Below are 17363 nucleotides of genomic sequence, written 5' to 3' on the forward strand. Positions count from 1 at the left end.
TAGATACTTAGAAGAAAGTAAAAATAAAAGTTTGTTTGGATATTCCATAAATGTAAAAAGATAAAGGTAGTGTTAAATTGTTTATATATTATTATTTTATAATTGTAGTAATAGAAGTAAAAAAAAAAGAAGAAGTGATTATAAGTCTGCTACCCTAGCACGACTTTGTCTGCCGCCACTGGCAAGAGTTTTTAGGTTTTTCATTATTTGTTTTTTCCTTGTTACTTTGCCCTTCTCTTGCAACAGGAATTGTGACCCACAAAAGCTGAAAAAACTTTTACCTGCAAAGTATGGAGAATGAGTTAGCCCAATTGTCGATTAATGAAGAAGAGGAGGAAATTATTCACATCCCAACAGATCCAAGTACGGAAAATAGGGGTGAGACCACTCAACTAGTAGGATGTTTTCTCATAGCAAGCACGACCGACTTCCCAACAATGAAAAGTACAATGGCGAATCTGTGGCCTCCGGTTAAGGGAGTACGAATCCGAGATCTGGGAGGAAAAAGGTATTTGTTTCAATTCTTTCACATCATGGATTTGAATAGGGTTTTGAAAGGTTCCATCTGCTGGTCCTTTACAAATTGGAATTAGGAGAGGATCCGTTACAGGTCTCTCTATTTCTGACACCTTTTTGGGTTCAGTTCATGATGTCCCTATTGGCCTTTTTTCTGAAATCTTGGCTGCCCAGTTAGGTAGTTTCTTGGGGAATTTCATGGAACATGATGTATCATATCTGGGAAAAGAAAACAGGAATTTTATGAGAATTAGAGTTCAAATCGATATAAGGCGTCCTTTGAAAAGGAGGAAGAAAATATGTTTTGGTGGAAAATGTTCATATGTCACCTTTAAATATGAACGTTTATCATTGTTATATTTCTATTGTGGGAGATTGGGGCATAATGACTCGTTTTGCGAGGCAAAAATGAACCTTGGAGTGGAAATTTCAGAAATGGGCTGGGACATATCTATCAGAGCACAATCACGGAGGTCATTATCAATGAATAGTATCTGGCTAAGGGAGGAAGGAGATGGCAATAACAGAGGAACTGATGCAGAATTTGGAGGTTTCAGAATGGGCAAGAAGCACCCGGGGTGGAAAACAAAATATGGGAAATCTGTTGATCTAGTTCTTGGCTTTAATTTGGAGGGAGGTTCATCATACACGGTACGAGGAAAGGAGAATTTAACCCCTAATGCGATGGATCAGGATCTAGAAGATATAGCTCTAGTAGGGGAGGAGGGGAAAAAAAGGCCTGGAGGGGAAAATAAAGATCTAACAGGAAGAGAAGAGATGAGAAACATATTGGCAAATAGGAGAATGGTGGATCCTAATCATTTATCATCGGCGGCTACCAAATGGCAAGCCGACCGGACGCAATGAAAATACTGAGTTGGAATGTCCGTGGATTGGGGGTCTACGACGATTCAAGGCTTCACATCTGTTGAGGACTTATAATCCCCAAATTGTCTTCTTTATAGAGACTAAGCTTTGTAGAAATCGAATGGAAAGAATTAGACGTAGATGTGGATTTGGGAATGGAATTGATGTTGATTCGGAGGGCTCTAGAGGAGGTTTGTGTTTGGCATGGCGAAATGATATCAATGTTATGCTTCAGAATTTTTCTAAAAGACATATTGACATGGTGGTGGTTGATGATGAAAGAGATATCAAATGGCGCTTTACTGGCTTTTATGGGACTCCATATGTGCAAGATAGAGAAGCTTCATGGGCTATTTTGAAAAATCTCCATAAAGAGGAAGACACCCATTGGCTTGTCTGTAGAGATTTTAATGAAATAATGTTCGAATTCGAAAAAAGTGGAGGCTTGCCAAACGATGAAAGAAGAATGAAGCTGTTCCGAGAAGCTTTAGATTTTTGCCAACTATCCGATGTGGGATACTCTGGTAGACGGTTCACTTGAGAGAGAGGAAACTTACCAGAAACGAACATTCAAGAGCGCCTGGACAGGGGTGTCGCTAATAAGAGTTGGATTTCCATGTTTCCTGAGGTAAGAGTTGAACACTTGGTAGTCTCTTATTCTGATCATTGTCCCATTTTCGTCAACACAAATAAGGAAGACCAACGGAAAAAAGCAACTCAATTCAAATTTGAAGCCTAGTGGATCATGGAAGACTCATTTGTTGATGAAGCTAAACATTTATGGGGGATGGCGTCTGAAGAATTTCTGAAGAAAATGGAAATTTTTAAAAAGGGGCTTGTAAACTAGGCGAAACAGGTGCAAAGAAATAAACAGGGGAGAAATGAATTTCTTACAGCCAAACTATCAGCATTGATTGAAGCCGAAAGGGATGATTCCAACCTAGCTGAGATGATTGACACAAAGATCCAGGTTAACTTTGAAATTGAAAAAGATGAAACATACTGGGAACAATGAGCTAGACTAAATTGGCTAAAACTTGGAGACAGGAATACGACCTTTTTCACAGTCAAGCAATGCAAATGAGAAGGAGGAATTGGATAAGCAAGCTACAAAATAGCAGCAGCCAGGAAACGAATGATATTCAGGAGATGAAGAGTATTGCACAATCCTATTTTCAAAATCTGTTCTCTTCAGAAAATCAAATGAATTATGAACGTCTACTCTCGGGAATTTATCGGTGTATCTCAGAAGACGATAACAGGAAACTTACAGCGAATTATACAATAGAAGAAGTGAGAGAAACCTTATTTGAAATGCATCCCACGAAGGCACCTGGCGAAGATGGATTTCCTGCTCTTTTTTACCAGAAATGCTAGCACTTTATAGGAGATGAGGTGGTTGCTTTCTGCCTACACCTCCTTAATGGAGAAATAGAGGTTAGTCAAATTAGCTCAACTCATATTGTTCTTATCCCAAAAATCAAAAACCCTTCTAATATGACCCATTTTAGGCCTATTAGCTTATGCAATGTTATTTATAAAATCATGGCTAAAGCAATAGCAAACAGATTTAGAGGTGCCATAGACAAATGCATTGACAGTGCGCAAAGTGCCTTCGTACCAGGTAGATTAATCTCAGATAATATTCTGCTGGCCTATGAGCTATTGCACACACTTAAACAAAAAAGAATGGGAAAAATGGGATACATGGCGGTTAAGCTTGACATGAGCAAAGCTTATGACAGAGTTGGATGGAGATTTATCAAGGAAACAGTGTTGCAGATGGGATTTGATCAGAAATAGGTCACCTCTATCATGAACTGCATGTCTACAGTTTCTTATCAAGTAGTGCTCAATGGAAGTGTTGGAGGAACTTTCTGTCCAACAAGGGGGCTTCGACAAGGCGATCCTTTGAGCCCGTTTCTCTTCTTAATATGTGGAGAAGGACTATTTAGCCTAATGAGAATAAAAACTAGAGAAGGTCTACTAAAAGGAGTAAAAGCAAGTAAAAGTGGTCCACAGGTAACACATTTACTGTTTGTAGATGATTGCATTTTATTTGGAGAAGCGTTGAGGAAAGGAGCCCTTGCATTCAAGGAAATTCATAGCAAGTATAAAAGATGTTCAAGTCAATGTGTGAATTTTTCCAAATCGACGGTCTTCTTTAGCAAAAATACGATTGAAGAGGAAAGACATCTAATCGTCAATTTATTGGGAGTTCGAAGTTTAGATGAGCCAAAAAGATACTTGGGTTTGCCAAACATGATAGGTCGAAAAAAGAAACAATATTTCCAAGCCTTAAAAGACAGATTGAAGCAACAGATTGAAAATTGGAGTACTCGTTTTTTATCGCAATGTGGTAAAGAAATATTCATAAAGGCAGTGCTACAAGCCATACCGACATACTCAATGGCTTGTTTTCTACTCCCGAAGTCACTATGTGAAGAAATGGAGAGTATTGTTGCAAGATATTGGTGGCAAAAGGATCGAGGAAAAACGGGAATCCATTGGTGCTCTTGGAAAAACCTTTGCTATTTAAAGGAAAACGGCGGGTTGGGTTTCCGTAATTTTAATCAGTTTAATATCGCGTTATTAGCCAAGCAGGGTTGGCGATTGTTTAATAACCCAAATTCACTTTTAGCCAGAGTACTTAAAGCCAAATATTACCCAAGATCCAGTATCCTAAATTCACAGTTGGGAAACTTACCGTCTCTTACCTGGAGAAGTATTTGGGCAACGAAAGGACTCCTTCTTAATGGTCTCATCTGGAGAGTCGGGAGAGGAGACGCAATATCTATCTAGGATGACCATTGGATACCAAGGATGGAACCCGAGATGTGGCAAAATAGAGAAGACAAAGGTGAGTTAGCTGTAGTTTCTGATCTTATTGATACCATAAACAAGAAGTGGAAGGAGTTAATTGCAACTACCTTTCAAAAGGAAATCGCTCAAAAAATATTGCAGATTCCTCTTGCGAGAACAAATTGTGAAGACATGTAAGTGTGGAAAGAGAAACTCTCCAGAGAATTTACAGTTCGAAGTGCCTACAAACTATTACAAGAAGCTAGCTTGGATCCTAGTAACTATTTAGTACACGCCGAAACTAAAGATTTCTACAGAAAATTATGGAATTTACAATTACCAACAAAAATCCTAATTCTTATATGGCGGATTTCCTGGAACTATATCCCTTCACTAGTTAATCTCAGATATAAGAGAGTGACCACTAATGTTAGGTGTCCACGATGCTGCTCTGCAAAAGAAGATAGCTTCCATGTGTTTAGGCAATGCCCTACAAGCATGGATGCATGGATCAGTATCAACATGTCATGGGTAATAGAACATGTAGATCAGAATGTATGGTCATGGCTCACCTGGGTATTCAGCAGAGGTAAAAAGGAGCAGATCCGAGTATTTTGTTGTGCCTTATGGGTTATCTGGAGCTCGAGAAACCAAATGGTTCACGAGAGGAAGTACACATCAGAAAGGGATCTAGCGTTTAAAGTACAGAGCTACCTAATAGAGCTTGAAGGATTGCAAGAAAGAAAACTTACCTCTACGCCCGTTAGATTCGGACAAAAAGAGGTAGAGCTACGGGAGTCTATATAGTTTGATGCAGTCTTTGATATCAATAACTCCATATCAGCGTCAGGAATAGTAGCCCGGGGTCAGAATGGGGAAATCAGAGTCTCAAAGTCTACTCTTCACTCCAACGTTTCCTCTCCGTTTGTAGTAGAAGCATTAGCATGTTTAGAGGCAACCAAGTTAGGCATAAGCATGGGCTTAGATTTAGTCACGATGATGGGGGATTCGAAAACAATAATCAACAAGTGGAAAACAGAAGTTAGAGATAAATCGATTCTAGGAGCGATTATTGACGATATTCAGAGCAACAAAACCCAATTCCAAAAAATTGTCTTTCGATTCATCCAAAGAACAGAGAACGTTGAAGCGCATGACCTAGCGAAAGAGGCATTAAAAAAAGGGTAAAAAAAAAAGGGGAAGAAAGATACCTGGTGGGGGAGACGAGAGAAGAACTGAATCTTGGAGGGAGATGGCCATGAAATCTTGATTGAAGAGAGTTGATGAAGATGAAATGAAATGGCAAAAGATAGCTAAAGCAGAAGATTTCTTGGAAACTACTATCACCTGAAAAGCCTGGCGCTTATGAAATGAAAAGTTGGAAAATAATGGAGTCCAGGCTGTTTGATTTGACTGGTAAATGACGATTCTATTTCTGCATTCATTTAGGCTTCATTTTCTGTTTTTGTTTTTACGGGCTTCTCAAACCCTTTAAGTAGCCCATGTTTTATTTTTTTTTATTAGCCCAGCACTGCTGTGGTTTTGTTTTGAACTTTAATATTTTATTCCCTTAATAATAGCCCAGTCAATTTTTCAAAAAGAAAGAAGAAGAAAAAGAATGATGGTAAATATACACATAACCTCAAAAGGGATAAAAAATAATGTTATTATCTATTTGTTGTTCCAAATCAAGTCCTAATTGAGTAATTAGTTTCTAGTTGACAAATAAAAAAAAAATTCAAGTCAATGTCAAGCAAATCTATTATACACATTCATTGACTCAAGCACTATATGAAAATATAGATTCTTTGCAGTAAAATTCCTATTACATAGTCTTGTATAGATTTTGTTGATTGCATGAAGAAAAATTAGGTAGAAATAGAGAATTTAACTTAAAATGAACAAAAACATAGAATGTTTGCCTTAGCCACTGTTGAAGTAATGCCATCTTTGAATAGCTTTAGTAGTAGTATAATTCCAAGGCGTATCATTTGGGCGTTCAGGTACTTGAACCAATGTGCAACCCGTCTTCTGACAGATAGCTAAATTACTCTCAGTAGCAAATAATTAAAATTCCAGAAAACGATTGCATAAAAAATGTCTTCTTATATATATATATAAAGATACAATCAAAACTTCTAATACCCCAAATTTAGAAGATTACATTTGTCACCGAAATGACCTGTATTTATAAAGTAATAATTTTAAAACATTTGTTTATTTCGGAAGAAAATTTAGTCTATTTTTAAAAACTCATGAGTTAACAAAAACCATTAAGTTTAACATTTTCCTTGTAACGGTGACTATTTTTGAAAACTTAGTTAATTTTTAATTTATTTATTACTCAAACTTTTTATAATCTAACAATGAAAAAGTGATATTCAACTTAGTTTCAATTAAGAAAAATTAGAATTATTTTATACATATTTAATTTTAATTCCATGTTTCAACATCCTAAATCCAAATTAAATGTCATGCATGCTTTATAAACCCTAAAACTTAAGTCTCATGCCACAGTTTAAAAATAAAACAATACGGTCTTTGAATAATGGAAATTTAATAATAATAAATCTAAAATATTTTTATGTATATGAAAAAATGAATCCAAGCCGAGACCCTCCAGATGTCGTGGCCGTGCCCTAACTTGATGAGTTATTTGTAAAGATGAAAATAATTTGGGAGCGAGCTTATGAAGCTCAGTGTGAGTTCAATCACAAGTAAATCAGTGCAAACAGTAGATGACTCATACAAGTAGCAATTTTCAAAACAATCACACTCAAAAAGCGATTTTGAGTATCAATTCTTTAGATCAACACATCAATATCAAAATATTTTAGAATCCACAATTTATGTACGCACGTGCTCATGAATGGTGATGCAGTTTTAATTTATTAAAATAGATCCTACTCAACTCCGTTACACACAACAGTAGGAGTTCCCCATAACTCTTTTACCTTTACACCACATTGTGGATAAACCATTCATTGTTGTGAATGAACCACTAATAATAAAAAGGGTGGATAAACCATCAGAATTTTTTTTGATAAAAAAGTTTTGCAGATAGGCTGTCGATGGGTTGTGCATGCAGAACATATTTGTAAATTAAAGTTGCTAGTATGGTGTGGATGAACCACTCATTATTGCAGATAAAAACTACTAATACAATGTGGATAAACCACTCAATAGTGTAGATACAAGTTGCTAATACAGTGTGGATAAATCACTCCATGGTGTAGATAAACCACTCAAATGGTGTGCATGCAACCATTGATTTTAATTTTTTATGGTTTCATTGCCCAACACATCTCTCAATATAACATTACCGACACGACTGACCCCAACTGAGTTTGCCCACTTCTCTAAAGTCAATGTGTTTTAGCAGCCACTTTAAATGGACAAGATTTTGTAACTTATCGGGCATTAGAGACCCCCCGATGATCATAAGGATGTACGCTCGAGCGTGTTGTTCTCTTTGGACTTCACTCAAATCCTCATCGAGCCCACAAAAATTTCTTCTTAACCAATTCATATTTATTCAGGCTCCATAAATCGTTTCCGGAACCCTCCCCAAAAGTTGCTCGCATTCGTCTCTCCAATCGACTATGTAAATTGATCCAGTCACTACCAGCCCATTCCACCGATAATCTTAGCTGTAACTGCACGTCCTCTAGTGTGATAGTACACCCGCTGCTTGGAAAATAAAATGTGTGTGTCTTATGTCTCTACCTTTCCACCAACGTGCTTACAAGTTTGGGGTCAAATTTACACCCCCTACCCATAAGGGCCACGTACAAAATCCCGCATCTCTCAAGTAGGGCTCGATTAAAAGTGATGGAGGAGTGGATAAATTACAAATATATGTCTCCAAAATTCGATTTTTTGCCTATATATTAAAAAACATACAAAATATTAAATTCCAATATAACAAGAAAATATTTAAATTAAATTAGATTGAATATAATAAAAAATTCTTACCATTTGTAATTGATCGATTGAAATATGTTTGTCATCCAAACAAATTAGAGATTTTGCCATTGCTAATTTGAAAAACATGAAATAAATTGTAATAGAAAAAATAATTTACTGAAAATATTAAGACAATTTTAATAAAAAAAGAGTTGAGAGAAAAATGAAATTTGAGTGAGAAATTAAGAGGAAATTGAGAGAAATTTGAGAGAGATTTGAGGATTTGAGAATGTGAGAGAGATAGTTGAGATTTAATTGAAAAAAAAAATGAAATGGGGGGTTATATAGAAAAAAAAATATGGACGTTGAGGGGGGAGCCGTTGGTTTCAACGAGTAATTAAATAACCGTTGGGAGTGACGGTTGGGGGAAAACCCTTCCAGTTGAAGCATTTTCGTTATTTCGGTCCAATCCCGTAATTTTACAAAAAACTAACTAAATCCGGAAAATATTGAAAAAAAACGAAATTTTTATGTAATTCAATCTTGAAATTAAGCAATTTGTAGATAATATGATAATTTTTTTTTAGATGAAGAATGAGTTTAAAAGGATGAAAAATTTGGGGTTTTGAAAAGCTACATTGATAATAAATAGATAATAAGTACAATTAAATTAATTTATTTTATTGGTTAGCAATTGAATATTGAAATTGAGTTTGATGTAAAAAGTACGGGTAAAATGTTAAATTTAGAGTTTGAATAGCAATTAAAACTTGAAACTGAATTTTGATTTTAAAAAGTAATTGGAAAAATTCACTTGATTTTCCATAGAATCCTTATCTTATTCAATCTTGATTTTTCGTTGCGAGGTAAAAATTAGATTTAAAATAAAAACTATTTTGTAAAGATATTAGATAACATCCAGGTTCATTTAAAAATTGATAGTTTAATATATAAAAATAAAACACATTTAAAAGAAAGTATAAGAAATGGTTATTACATGTATTTTTTTAATTTTAAAATATATAAATATATTTTTCACACAATATCTAGAACTATGCTCCTTTCTAACTCATAATTCAACGCATTTAAATTTACGTTCTCTTATATTAACAACAATACACATACCAATTGAGCTAACTTTTGAATTATAATTATAATTTTAAATATAAAATTGTAAGTTACATCCATAATAAATACATAATAAATATAGTTAATTTATGTTATTGGTTAACAATTAAATATTCAAACTAATTTTCAATGCATTAAAATTTTAAATTTGGAGATTAAATTGTAATCAAAAACTGAAACTTACTCTTGAATTTTCGAAGGTCACTCAAAATTGGAAATTGGAAATTTGAAATTTTAACTTAAGCAAACCTTACAGTTTTACATTTTTTCTTAGCTATTATATTTATATTTATTTACATAGGCTAATATATTTCGCTCTAAATTATTCAATAAAATTTGTGATATCAAAAGACAAATAATATGTATACATGACCAATAGCATTAATATTTGAATTATGAATTTTATTTTAATTCTTGCAAATATTAATTAAAGCCTGAATCAATATATTTTTCCTTGTGATGATCAAGGTGGAAATAGTTAACCTTTAAAGAATCACTTTCATGAAATGCCAGCGATTCAATATTACCATACTTCATAAAATGTTTTTTTTTCTTTAGGAGTGTTTGAGTTTCAATGGAATATAGACATTGTTTCATTACTTCATATGTTCTTTTTATTTTGAGCAAAAAAAGGGAAGAGTATGATTTCAATTTTATATTAATGATGTATGGAAAATTACTATTTTAAACATACAAATAATTAACAATTAAAAATAAAGTTAATTAAAATTATTATAATACCATTATTAATCCCTAATGTCTATGTAAGAAATTGGTTTTATATTATATATAAATTATAAATGAAATTATTTTTACATGTGTCCATGAAAGGGTCATGCAAAAGGTTAATTAAGGGGATAGGGTTTGAACTCATGTCAAATAAGTATTTGACAAAAGTGTAACACCCCTAACCCTTATCTGTCACCGGAACAGGGTTACGGAGCCTTACCAGACTTTTCAGATCAAATACAGACATTTCATATAATTTAACATACATATCAGAAACCAGTCATAATCAATCATATTGTCCCATATATGAGCCCTCAAGGCCCAAAATACACATTAGAAATAAGTCAGGACTAAACCAAGTACTCAGAGAATTTTTCAGAAAATATAAAAAAAAATTAAAGGAACAGGGGACACACGCCCGTGTGGTCAGGCCGTGGGCTCACATGGTCAAGATACACGCCCGTGTCTCAGGACGTGTAGGCATTCGAAATAAGGGCACACGACCGTGTCCCAGCCTGTGTCCAAATTAAGATGCTTACTGACTTGGGTCACACGGCCAAGCCACAAGCCCGTGTGCTAGGCCGTGTGAGAATACTGACTTGTAATATTAAGGTGCATGGGTCACACGGCCAAGCCACATGCCTGTGTACAAGGCTGTGTGAAAAATTCTAAGTATTCTGTTTTGCAATTTAATAGATGCAGGGGACACATGGCCAAACCACATGCCCGTATATTAAGCTGTGTGTCACACATGGCTGAGACAGACGCCCATGTAGACGAAAATAGGCTCTTTTTCAAGCCACATTTCTCACCCATTTTTTATTTCAACCTAAACACTTCAATTTGCACACTCATAAGCCATAACAAGACCTTCAATACAACCAAATCAAACTTTAAACATATCATGGTATCACATTTATTTAACATTCAAATCTGCCATATAGATCAAAGCACATATTTGCATATTTATACCAAACATACTATACTATCTCATCCACCAACATGCCTATAAACTATCCTTCACTTAACCACACCAATTTCGAGTCATCATCTTCAAATTCTTGAATTCATTAAAGAAACAAAGGTTTTGTTCTCAACTCTGCTAATACAGAACCATTTTCATTAAGAGTTAAATGAGCGTTCAATGCTCGGAGTGCAAAAAATGACGACTTTCAACTAAGTGCATCTGCAACTACATTAGCCTTTCTTGGGTGGTAGTCAATAACCAAATCATAATCTTTTAGTAATTCTAGCCACCGTCTCTGTCTCAAATTCAAATTTTTCTGAGTCAACAAGTACTTCAAACTTTTGTGATCTGTAAACACATAACATTTCTCGCCGTATAAATAATGTCTCCAAATCTTCAATGCGAATACAATTGCAGCCAACTCAAGATCATGTGTAGAGTCGTTCTTCTCATGCAGCTTTAATTGTCGAGAAGTATAAGCTACTACCTTTTTTGATTGCATCAATAGACAACCCAAACCATTGAGAGACGCATCACTATAAAAAAAACATACGCTACACCAGATTTTGGCTGAGTCAAGACTGGAGCTTCCATCAACATTTTCTTCAACTGATCAAAACTCTGTTGACACTCATCGGACCAAACAAATTCAACATTTTTCTCTAATAATCGAGTCATCGAAGAAGTAATAATCAAAAAGTTTTTGGCAAAGCGCTGGTAGTAACCTGCTAAACCCAAAAAACTTCACACTTTTGAAACATTTTAATTGTTTTTCATTGTGACTTTGTTCAAATGTCTGTAGTCTATGCACAATCTCAAAAAATTGTCTTTCTTTTTCACAAATAAAACAAATGCACCCTAGGGAGACATGCTCGGTCTAATAAACCCTCGATCTAATAACTCTTGAACTGTGCCTTTAACTCTTTTAATTCAGCTGGTGCCATATGGTATGGTGTTACTGATATCGGAGTAGTTCCAGGAATCACATCAATTACAAACTCAACTTCACGATCAGGTGGTAAACCCAGCAATTCTTTGAGAAATACTTCAGCAAACTCACTAACAACCAGTAATTGAGCTAGCTTTGATTCTGAATCCCGAGTAACAATGATGTATGCCAAAAATGCCTCATTACCTTTCCGCATCAATCTTTGAGCAGTAAAAGCTAAAATAATGCTAACAATATCTTTCGGATTCTCAGACTCAAGTGAAATCATATCTCTTGTCTGACATTTCAAATCAATCCATTTTTGTCTGCAATTTATCACAGCATCATGCAAAGATAACCAATCCATCCCCAAAATAACATCAAATTCCCGAAAGGGTAGCAACATCAAATCAGTAGGTAATTCACAGCCTTTCACTTTCAGCGGACATTTATGACACACTAAATTAAGTATTACACTTTGACCTAATGGATTAGTAACTTGAATATCATAATCAGTAGACTCAACAGGCAACTTCTTTTCCACTACTAATGCAGTGCAAATATAAGAATGAGTGGACCCAGGGTCAATCAATACATACACGGTAACATCAAAGAGATAGAATGTACTAGCAATCACATCTGGAGCCATAGCTTCCTCTCTAGCTTGAATGGCATAGGTACGTGCAGGTGCTCTAGTCTCTGACCGAGCAGCAGTATCTTTCATTCCCGAACGAGCAGTCCCAGTGGCACTATTTTGACTCGAACGTCTACTTCTCTGTGGACTAGGCATTTTCTTTTCTTTCTTCTCTTCCTCTTCTTTTTGCAATTGAGGACAATTACGAATAAAATGATCAGTTGATCCACATTTATAACAAGCCCAAACTTTACTTCTACACTCACCAGGGTGATATTTCTCACAATATCTGCATTTAGGCTTAAGAGTATTTTGCACACTACCCACACTAACAACGAGTCTAGTAGATACTCCAAGACCATGTTGGATCGTCTTATTTTTATTCGAACGTTCAGGCATTAAGGTCACTCGACTGAAATCATCTTTAGACTTTTTAGCCGGCGATGCCACAAATGACATAAAAGAGCCTCTTTTGTGAAGTTCCCGATTCCATCTATCCCGCTGTATTTTTTGGTTGTACACCTCTTCCATTCTCAATTCACGATCAGACAAAACAATAATTTCTCGTTTTTCATTGCCTCCAATCATCATTCGAATCTCATCATTCAAACCATCTTCAAACAGAATGCACATTTCTTCTTCGGTTGGCACAATTTTTAGGGCATATTTACTGAGATATATAAATTCTCTTTCATACTTAGCAACTGATTTGTTTCCTTGGCGTAACTTAAGAAATTCTCTCTTTTTCTTGTCCAAATACCTTTTGCTTACATATTTCTTCTTAAAATAAGTCTGGAAAAATTCCCATTAAATTTTCTCTTTTGGTACCACAGCTACGATTGTTGACCACCAATTATACACTTCCTCTTTTAGTAATGAAATAGCACATCACAGATAATCATCAAAGGAAAAAGCCATTTCTTCAAAGACCCTTATTGTCTTTTGAAGCCAATACTCAGCTTTAACTAGATCACCTTTTGACCTACCCCGAATGTAACGCCCCTTACCCGTATTCGACACCAGAATAGGGTATGAGGCATTACCAGAACACATACACTTGTAAACGTATTGAACCGAGTTATAAAATTTCATCTAAATTAAAATTTTTAAATTATTAACATACTTTTATAATTCTTCACTATATATCCTCAAAATATTATGTTCATAATAAATAAGGCCTACAAGACCCGATATATACTCATGGAATTCAATGCTTCATTTCATTTTCATTCATTTCACAATTTCTCATGCTTACAATTCAAATCATATCACTACCAATTTCCTTTTAATTCACTTACAATCCAATATCATTAAGATCAATACTAATACGTATTTACCATTTAACTCAATGTTTATCGATTATACCATTTATTAACACATTTATGAAATTCTCAATTTTGCAATGAAAATATCATTTTAGCTTAAATAACAACATCAATTCAACTCATCATCCTCTTTTTTCGTCATTTTACACTTCAAGTATGAACTTATTATTTCCTTACCTTTCCACACCCGTTTCCTATGCTTATCACACAAGATATAAACATATCATTCAACCATAGTTGCAAGCTAGTGCATTGAAACATAATTCTTTTTGGAACTAACCACATGATAAACCATTTCACTAGAGATTACATAATTTAAACCTTACCTCCCCTTTCATGATAACAAGAATATTTCCATTTAGGCACTTACTATTTCGATGCATAACTTATAGATTTAACGTGGCATAATCCCGCCACAACTTAGCCAAAGCCTAAGCACGTATACCAAATATGCAGCCAAATAAACATATAACATAAGCATTATAAGCATGGATGAGCACAATATTTATTCATGTATCAAACTTATTAACATGTGTTAACTCAATACCCATTCATGACATTACTTCATTCCAAATCATATACCAAATATACCGTACACACATACTATGAAACTTTATTTTCCCACATGAGCTTAAACCATGACCAATAATGCACAAATAAATGCGTCATTTCTATTTCATCGTTTATCAATTATAATCGAACGTATTACCAATTATACACAAACCATTCATTTATTTCTCAATTTTTCCTCCACCTCCTCTCCATTCCTCATCCTTAATGTGTATAACACACTTAAACAACATAATACATACTTTCACTATTTTCCCATATGTAAACTCAAGCTGACTGTCTGAGTCAGTGTCAAAGATTTATTTATATCTCGAGCTACAGAGTTCCAAATTAATATTCGCCTCGAAGCTAGACTCACATATCTTCTTACCATAATATTTTCAGAATTTTTGGCTTAGCCAATAAGTACAATTTATTCTTTAAAGTTTCCCTTATTTCACTGTTTGACATTTCTGACCCCTCTTCACTAAAAATTAATTATCTCTTTGTACAGAATTCAAATGATGTTCCCGTTTGTTTCTCTTTAAATAGACTCATTTAAAAATTTAAACATGTAAATCACAAACCATAATTATTTTTGTACAATTTGTAGTGATTTTCCAAAGATAGAATAGGGGATTCCAAAATCATTCTGACTCTGTCTCACTAAAATTCAAATATATAAAAATATGTAACTCTTTTGCTTACTATATTTCCTCTATGTGAAAATAGACTCATTAAAATTTAATTCCACATCTCATTCAACACCTAATTCAATTTTCACTATTTTTAGTGATTTTTCAAAGTCACACAACTGTTGTTGTCCTAAACTGTTTTGTTGTCAAATTTACTCTTTCATAATTTCATTACTTCATTTCATTGTACCAAAGGGTCGACTAAGTATAGAGAACAGTGTTCATCACATGGTCTTATTCAATTATACTTAATCGTTACATGATCACATGTATTTTCACTTAGCCAATTTCCTGATGATCACTTCGGAATAATAATCGTTACACGGTGGATCAACACATAGCACCACCCTTATAATCAATTATATTTGGTGGAATCAGCATATAGCAACCACCTTTATTTTTAATGATTTTCGATGGAGTCAGCACATAGCAACCACCTTTATAATCAATGGTACCCGGTGGAATCAGCACATAGCAGCCACCTTTATAATCAATGGTACCCAGTGGAATCAGCACATAGCAACCACCTTTATAATCAATGATACTCAATACACGTAGTAGCCTGCACATAGTACTACACACATGACCATTACAATCACTTTCACATAGTGGCTTGCACACAGTCCGTGCCACACATGTGATCATTACTGTCACTTTATTCGTATCTTTTCTATTCCGGAGGTTCAACCGGGAAATTTTTCACTTTTTCTCACTTTTCTTTTTCACTGATCAAAGTCTATTTCTCATCTTTCTTGATTTATAATCACACATTAAACTTATAAACACTCACATTATTCAATCTAGTCCAAAAATCACACTTTGGAAAAATTAGATTTTTTCCCCTAGAGTTTCACAAAACTACGATTTTGCCCCTAGGCTCGTAAAATAATTTTTATTCAATTTCCTTGCATTACATTTTAGGCCTAGTTGAACCATTTTCATAACTATAGTAGTCCACAATACTTACTTATTGACACACTTGTGACATATTTTATAACTTTTACAAATTAATCCTTTTAGGCATTTTCATCAAAAATCACTTAGTAAAAGACGTTTATCACACCCCAAATATTCATATTCTTCCATAAAACATCAAAATACGTGCATATCATTCATGGGTAAATTTTTAAACACAAACCCTAGTTCAAAATAATGGTAGAAATAGCTAGATCTTGTTATGAGGATTTTAAAAACATAAAAATCATTAAAAATGGGGCTAGAACGGACTTACAATCGAGCTTCGAAGCTTGAAAAACCCTAGTCATGGTTTCTTCTTGCAAAATTCGGCCATATCTTGAAGATGGACAAAAATTGGCTTTTAATTTTGTTTTTAATTCATTTTAATAACTAAATGACCAAAATGCCCTTAATGAAAAACTTTGGAAACATGCCTAACCATGTCCATTTTTGTCCACCAACTTAACCAATGGTCTAATTACCATATAAGGACCTCCAATTTAAAATTTCATAACAATTGGACACTTCTAACATGTAGAAATCAACTTTTGCACTTTTTACAATTTAGTTCTTTTTACTAAATTGAGTGCCCAAACGTCAAAATTTTCGAACAAAATTTTCACAAAATCACCTCGTGAAACTATAGAGCATAAAAATATAATAAAATAATTTTTTTCCTTGTTGAATTTGTGGTCTCGAAACCACTATTCTGACTAGGCCCAAAATCGGGCTGTTGCAACTCTCTCCCCTTTACGGATTTTCGTCCCCGAAAATCTTACTAGAAGTGGTTACTTTCAACTCTCATGAAACACTTTCACTAACTTTCCAGAATCAGTAATCAATTTAATCTCATATATCTCTTTTCAATAAATATATCTCTATATCATACTTTCAAAAAAATATATATTTTTTTTCATTTTGACTATTTGTCATCATACTCGTAAATGCACATGCTTAAATACATACAACTCAAATCACATCTCGATAAATTAGTTCACTCTAATAAAACAATTGAGTTGATTTCAACCATCGAACTTTAACATATCAAAGTACTCTTTTCTTCATGTTGAGAATATAGCTTAAACACAGAATCTTTCAACATTCTTTTAACATGCAAATCAAAGATATTTTAAATCGTATTAGTTCGAGGAAAAAAATATCTTGATCGAACTCATTAACTTTAATCAAATTTACTTGAGGAAAATTACATCATACAATTTTGAGCTTGGACTCTCATTATTTATACCCTTGCTGATGACAATTTCCTTACACGAAAACCAGGGAAATCCAAAAGAGAACAATACTTACCAGCTCTGGAATTTCATCGTAGCAAGGATAATACACTTTCTAAATATGCATA

The 17363-nt window shown here is 34.2% G+C and overlaps 2 long non-coding RNA genes across 2 annotated transcripts; both read right to left on the reverse strand.

The window, feature by feature from the left end:
* Positions 1-230: 230 nt before the first annotated feature.
* LOC105790979 (uncharacterized) lies at positions 231-4696 on the reverse strand. Its single transcript, XR_008198563.1, has 7 exons — positions 4314-4696; positions 4101-4181; positions 2655-2802; positions 2440-2490; positions 2278-2327; positions 394-735; positions 231-281 (listed from the first exon to the last, which is right to left on the reverse strand). It is a non-coding gene; the product is annotated as an uncharacterized LOC105790979 (long non-coding RNA).
* Positions 4697-4780: 84 nt separating this feature from the next.
* On the reverse strand, positions 4781-5594 carry LOC128042945 (uncharacterized). The gene is made up of 3 exons (XR_008198564.1): positions 5397-5594; positions 4938-5165; positions 4781-4820 (listed from the first exon to the last, which is right to left on the reverse strand). It is a non-coding gene; the product is annotated as an uncharacterized LOC128042945 (long non-coding RNA).
* Positions 5595-17363: the final 11769 nt, after the last annotated feature.

This window comes from Gossypium raimondii, chromosome 8, assembly GCF_025698545.1.
Source record: "Gossypium raimondii isolate GPD5lz chromosome 8, ASM2569854v1, whole genome shotgun sequence".
In the NCBI taxonomy this organism is placed as follows: Eukaryota; Viridiplantae; Streptophyta; class Magnoliopsida; order Malvales; family Malvaceae; genus Gossypium; species Gossypium raimondii.